Source organism: Lepidothrix coronata, unplaced genomic scaffold (genome assembly GCF_001604755.1).
Source record: "Lepidothrix coronata isolate B3197 unplaced genomic scaffold, Lepidothrix_coronata-1.0 Scaffold176, whole genome shotgun sequence".
NCBI lineage: Eukaryota > Metazoa > Chordata > Aves > Passeriformes > Pipridae > Lepidothrix > Lepidothrix coronata.
The window spans coordinates 697,475-704,383 of record NW_016690356.1 but is presented as its reverse complement, the minus strand read 5'-3'; the positions used below and the strand labels follow the sequence as shown (position 1 = coordinate 704,383).

At 47.7% G+C, this 6,909-nt stretch overlaps 1 long non-coding RNA gene across 1 annotated transcript; it reads left to right on the top strand.

Annotated features, from left to right (window-relative positions):
* The first annotated feature begins 2,367 nt into the window (after positions 1 to 2,367).
* Positions 2,368 to 6,648, top strand: LOC108504800. The gene is made up of 3 exons (XR_001877253.1): positions 2,368 to 2,485; positions 4,186 to 4,281; positions 6,487 to 6,648. It is a non-coding gene; the product is annotated as an uncharacterized LOC108504800 (long non-coding RNA).
* The last annotated feature ends 261 nt before the right edge of the window (positions 6,649 to 6,909 follow it).

Sequence of the window (6,909 nt, the reverse complement as noted above, 5' to 3'; positions counted from 1 at the left end):
TCCATCTCAGAGGCCACTGAATGTGCGATTATTGCTTCTCAGTCGAGTTTGGGGCTTGAAGAGTCAAGTACTTAGGTCTTGTTTTCCAAAGTCCCTTGAAATACTCAAGCCTGAAAATTGTTATGTGCTCATTGCAAAAGCTCTTGACCATGTGGTTATAGGAGGGAGTCACTAAAATGCTTTTTTCTAATCTTTTAAAAAGAAAATTATTGCTTAAATCTGGCTCTTTTATTAGGAATTAGGGGCTAAATCCCTTAGACCATAAGTGTTCGTTTTTTCCTTTTTTTTTAAACTCGTGCTGCATAACCAGTAAATCACATAATTAGTGGTAAATTATTTCAAGAAGCGATTCTTAAATTTAGGACAAGAAGTGGACCTTTCATTTCCCTGAGTGGAAACAGATGATGAAGCTTCTGATCTGGGAGGTTTCCATCCCAGCTGAGAGTTTGGACAATGCTGAGGAAGGAATGGATGTGGGAAAAGCCTGGTCCCAGGCAGGTGCCAGTGTGGTACAGCTGAGTGGATGCAGGAATCCTGGACTCCATGAGGATGCTCCAGCTCCTTCAGCTCAGCAGCTCCCAGAGGTTTTTCCCCTTCCATTCTGGTTCAGACAGATATAAAGTTTTTGGATTTAGAGGTGGGCTTTAGCCAAAACCCAAGTCTTGATGTCCAGGGATGGCTGGAGGGTGGAGTGTCTGCTTGGGTTGGTCTGAGTATCCCCCTGGCAGTGGTGGGTCACAGCACCCAGCCACTACCACAGCGTTTTGGAGATGAAATATTAGTTTTCCATTCATTGGTCTGGATTCTATTTCCACCCTGAGAGCTGGCAGAGATTCCCAAAGTGCCTGACTCCCATCGAAACCCCTGTAACAGTGGCTCTGATGCAGCTGGAGGGAGGATATTCCAAGCCCAGATTTTCCTGCTGCTCTGGCAGGGCAGCATTAGGAAATGACAGGCTGCGGTGCACGGATAGCACTGGGAAAAGACTCCACTTCATTTTACTCCAACCAGAAAGTTTGTTCACCCAGAAGCCCTTTTGGGGGAGCTACTTATTTTCTAATCTTGTGGTAATAATGGAGTGATGCAGAAGTCTGGGGATAATGAAGACAAACTGATTTCCTAATGCACCGAGCACAAAATAGAAGCAGGGAAGGGTTTCAGCAACGAGACAGAAAAAGAGTTTATTTTAAATAAAGATTACAAAAATAACCTACTGTCAAAGATGATGTGAAAAACCATTAAATAGCAATTTAACGTAATTATAATCGCGGGTGAGCTAAGGGCTATCTTACACAATTCCAATCAATCTTGCTGTCTGGCTGTGTTATCCTGAGCCCTCAGTCCTGACTCCAGCGTTCCCCCTGCAGAAAGGCTCTGTTTAGGAAGCAATTCCATGACAGCCAAAGCCATTGGGACCGAGGGACGTCCCCTGCCTTCCGCAGCCGTGCCAGCCCTTTGCGGGAGCCGGAGCGTGGCACCTCCCAGGGATCTCACCAAACGAGGAGCAGATGGCACCATCATGCTTGGCTGTGCTAGAATTTTATGAGCATGGTGGATCCTTATTTACTAAGCTGGCAGAACTCTGCACGCCCCTGCCCTTTCCCAAGAAGGGCATCGATCAGCCAGACCATGCTCATCCCACAAAGTGCTTCTGCTCCCAGGAAATCATGTGCAAGAGAGAAAAGGGCACTGGAAGAACCTTCAAGCTGGGAATCAAATGTCTGTGCAGATGCCTGTACGTGTTGGTGGGACCCTGCCTGTTGGGTCATAGTGGCCTTGGCTGGGACTCAGAGCAGGGTTGGGATGTCCCGTGTCTCCCCCCAGCATTTTGGTCTGAAACAAAGGCTCCTCTGTCAGCCTGGGACGAAGAACCCAAGAAAAATTAATAAAACTAATCTTGGTAATCTAATTTGGCGCTGGTTTGAAGGATTCTCTAGTCATAGGAGGTTAATCAGAGACTAATTGATAGGGTTTGGTAGTTGCCCTTCATTGCAGTTTTGGCAATGCTGGACCAAAATATCGTAGTGGGGAGCTGATGGCACCATCCTGCCCCAGCTGGCATGATTTATATCCCAACAAGGGGGTGAGGTTCAGCCCAGCTTTGGACATGCTGGGAAGAGGTTGAGTGTCTCTTGTTCCCATGAAAATCAACATGAAGGGCTAAGCATTTTCCCTGCTTGCCAACGTGTCCCAGGGTGCTGGTCCCAAAGAGGGCTGCACCCTTCTCCGTGGCACCTGGGAATGCAAAGAGAAGGCAGAGCTGGACCAGGAGTGGCTGGGGGTTTCTCCATGTCACTTGGATGTTTCTGGATTGACAGTTGGACTTTATGATCTCAGAGGTCTTTTCCAGCCTTCGTGATTCCACAAATCTTTGATGGGTCTTTGGGAAGCACAAAGGCTTTTGCTCAAGTAGCTCTGAGCAGCTTCTCCTGCCTCCTCCTGAGCCAAAGAACCCTTCCCAACACTCCATGCTGGTATTTTCCAGGTCAAGCTTAGCCACAGTGTTCTCTGGATTGCAAGGAAAGCCTCTTGAAAAGCGAGCAACAGGGAGGCAGGACCAAGGGGGAGATGCCCTGAACCACTGTCAGCAGCCTGAGGGAGCTCATTTCATCCCCAGGCAAAGAGGAGCTGGGGATTAGCTTTGCGTAAAAGATTGTTCTGAGGGGGTAAATGTACTAATTAATTTGATTTTCACTTGGAAAAGGGGTGGTGGTTTGAGAGCTAAAATTGCCTGATTATTGCCAGCGCGTAAATTTCTCCTAGAAATGTGGCTGCAGTTTATCCTGATCATATTCAACTTCAGGCAATGAAAATTCTTCTTTCTGTTTGTTTTGGCTCTCCTCTTGCTGCTACAGCGTCTGCAAAAACATGTCATGCATGAAATGCTCCCCTCCATTTCGACAAGTTGTTCCTTATTCTTGCTAATTTTTCATTAAGAAAAATGCCAGGAACACCAGAGACCCCGTCAGGTCTCTGTAATAGCTGTGCAGCAAGATTAAAGGCTGAGAAGTGTGGGGCTGCTGGCATCGCTTCCTATCCATTATTTTAATGTCTTTGTTGGAGAAAAAAAAAAGTCTCCCGACCCATTCCTGCACTTCTCAGCCACGACAGCTGGAATTTTGCCTCTGGAAAACACTCACGACAGGGTGTAATGTATAGTTTGTACAAGGTAAATGTGCTGGCCAGGCCGGGTTGTTACACACCGTGTTCAGCCAAAAACTGCCTCGAGCTGGCTCTGGGTGCTGCTGGTGGCTGAAGGGGGGCAATTAGTGTGATTAGAGCAGAAAGTGGAGGTTCCAACCAAAACAAGGGGGTTGGTGGGATAGAAAAGTAGAGTTTCTCAACCAGTTCCAAATAACTCAACAACGGGGTCGTGTGCCGGGTGAAAGGGACCACGAGGCACGTGGACCATAGGTGGGGATGAGGAGCAGGGTTTTGGTCATGACCCACACTGATGCCTTAAATAGGAGCAGGAGAGATGCTCTGGAGGTGAAATTCAAGGCTGAAGTTTCCATGGATAAGTCCTCTAAATCCCTGTAAGAGCTGGGGAGGTCTGAGAAGGGCAGAGGACCCGACCGCTGATGAGATGATGGGGGTGAGAGGGAGGATTTAGGGTGTGAGGAGCCCGGGAGCTGAGGCTGGAAAAGCTGCTGTGAGAAAGGAGGTCAGAGGGTTTGAGTGGGATAAATGGTGATTTTTAGTGACCAGTGTCCACCAACCTGCATTGATTGGTGGCCATGTGGGGTTTGGAGTGAAACAGGTCCATCCCTGACCGGAGGTGGATCTGCAGAAAGGGAACGTGCAGGAATGAGGTAACTGGACAACGCTCTCAGGCCCAGGATGGGATTCCTGGGGTGATCCTGTGCAGGGCCAGGAGCTGGACTAGATGATCCTTGTGGATCTCTTCCAACTCAGGACATTCTATGACTCTAAAACTGGGATTTTAGGGTATTTTTATCAGGGGCATTTTTATCAGCTTCCTTACCCCTCCCACCCTCTGCCTTGTGTTGTCAGCCTCCAAAAGCACAGGGAAATCTTCCATAAAACCCATTAAATGGGATTTTAGAACTGAAGGGCACAGTTAAACTGAGCAGTGTCTGACACAGTTCAAGGTTGCTACAACAAAGCAGCAGTGGGTGAGAAATTTGGTATCTCAGTACCCAAAATAACCATTTCCCTGCACAGAGAAGCACGTGCCTTCAAGCACAGAGCAAACTTGGTGATGCAGCTGCAGAGAGCCAGGAACCAGCTCCTGAAATGGGAAGAAGAGTCATTTACATGGTAATTAATAGCATTTGTGCATGTGAGGGCCGGTGTGTCCCCAGGGACCTCCTTCATCCCAGCACACTCGTGGGGACCCCTCATCCCCGAGAGCAGGGAAGGAAGCAGAGCCCCCAAATAGCTTCATTTCCTCAAGGACTTCCCCCAGCAGATGGGATAAAATTGCTATAAAAACCCAGAATCCCGAGACAGGGAAATATAATGAGCTGTGGGCAAGGGGAAAAAATAAATGCTGAGGGATATTTATGCAGCGTGGGGAGTAGAGAGACCAAATCAGAAATTCCAATTAAGTCCATAATTTATTTCAACGGAAATATTAAAATTAGAGATGGGCCCAAGCGGTGAATTTCCGATTGGGATCCTGATCCAAATGGCATGTCTGGGGTGGGTCCATGTGGAACAATCTCCATCCTGTCATGATGAACAGCATGGACCTGCACCCACTGGCAGATCCTCCAAAAATTCTGTTGGAACCCCGTTAGATGAAGTAGCAGCATTCAAAGGGCATCATAAATGGTAGATATTGGGAGATGGCATAATTAAAAAAAAATACATATTAATATCTCTCAGCCAAAAATTTACAGGAAGAAAGGAAGGATACATTGAGAAATAGCACATACACCCTGATTAAACAAGGGGGAATTAGCCCTGGGGAATGCCCAGGACAAAGAAGGGGCAGTTCCCTTTTGGTTTGGCTCAAGAGGTGAGGAATTAAAAGGCTGGTAAAAGCTGCTGCAGATTTATGAAAGGGTGAGAGCACAACGCATTCAATGCCATTTCAGCAGGACTCTGTGTTGCTAATATTTACTATTAAAAATATTCTCCGTGCTTGACCAGAAATTGCTCTGGGGCTGGTGCACGGCCTGGCTCTGTCACTGCTGGCAGTAACATCCCAGGAGGGTCTGGGCAGTGGCCACGGTGGCACCATGTCCTGGCACCCCGTCCCAGCACCCTGGGCCTGGTTGGGTTGTGATGGGAGCATCCCCACTGCCTTTGAGTTCACACCCATCCTGGTACTGACATGGGAATCTCAAGGAATTAGAAGAGAAAAGCCTCATTTTCTCCTGTAAGAGAGTGATTCCAAAAAGCGTTGCCTTGGTGGCTCCGTGCAGCTCATCAGCACCAAGGAGTGGGTTTGTAGGGTTTCTTTCCACCTGGGTCGCTCACCAAACATCTCCACTTGGGTCTGTGTTGCTTTGCTCTCTGGGATCCCCATCCCATGGCCATGATCTCTGTGGACAGATCAGACAGGGGGATCCACCACTGCAGGCTCACCAGAGCACCAACAGTAGCACCCAAAGCTCTTCTGCAGGGTCAGCAGGTCAACCCCAACCCCACACACCCGCCCCAGCTGCTGGGTTTTCCTTTCAAAGCCTTGCACCTCCTCAGGAGACCTGTGTTAGCGTTTCATTTCAGCCTTCCAACATCCACAGCCCTCGTGAGTCATGTTTTCCACCCCCCTCTTATTTAACACGCCGCTCTCAGCCAACACGTTTTATGGCCCAAAGTCGTCGTGATTAGAAATGTGTGTTTTCAATGTATGTTTTCAATGTGTGTTTTCAATGTACCTTCCCTCCCTCTGCCCCATTCAAACCCTCCATTTACCAAACGGAGAAAAGTATTTTAAACATGTAGATCAAAATTACACACCAGCTTAAACGTGTCACTTTTTGGCACGGCCACCTCGTTTCTCAGCCAAGACTTGCAACTAAGATTTCTGCTCCTCTATTTTATTGATGTCCTTTTTTTTTCTTTTACTTTCCACGAGCACAAATAGCCACTTAAGCAAAATAGATTTAACCCCTAAGTATCTGCTCCATCTGCTTCCCTGGGGCTTGGGTTTTGTGCTGATGCACAACATTTCTCAATACCATGGTGGTGCTTGTTGGCCATGTGAAGTTTCTTGGCTTCTCCAAGCTGTCTCGGGTCTTTCAGCTTGGGCTTAAACCCCCTGATGGCTCCACATGAGGAGTTATGGGTTTTCCCAGTTGCAAATATGGGTTTCTTAAATAGAAAGGTCTGAATCTTAAGTAAATAGAGGCTAATTTATAGCCTGCATCTCATTTACAAGGAGTTTCTAAGGTGATGTAGCCTTTAATGCACTGTGCAATTAAAAGGGGGATTGTGGCTGCAAAAAAGAACGGCAGCTAAAAAAAAAAAGAGAATATGAAACACTATTTTGCACTGTATTTGCTCTCGTAACAGGAAGATCCCACCAGGCAAAGGGGTTGAGATGCCGAGGCTGGAAATGGAATATGTTTGATGACACGCACAGAGAACATTTTGTCTCCTGGCACATGAGGCATAAAACACAACCCTGTTGTGCAGTGTAGGGGTTTTCCAGGCTTCTCTGCTGCATTTAGAACTCTGTGGCCTCAGGTAATAAATACATGTGTACACACACCCACGTTCATCCTTATCCCGGGCCGGGGATTAACCAAAACAGGGGAAGTGCATCCTTGGTGGAGCTCAGTTACCAAGGCTGTGCCCGAGCATCCGGGTCAAACCTGAGCAGCAGGAACAGAGGGGACAGCAAGAGGCTCTTGGTTTGTCTCTGAGTGGATGCAGGGCAAAATTTGATAATGTCCCACACTTGGAAGTGACTCCTTCCCCTGCAAACCAGGGAGC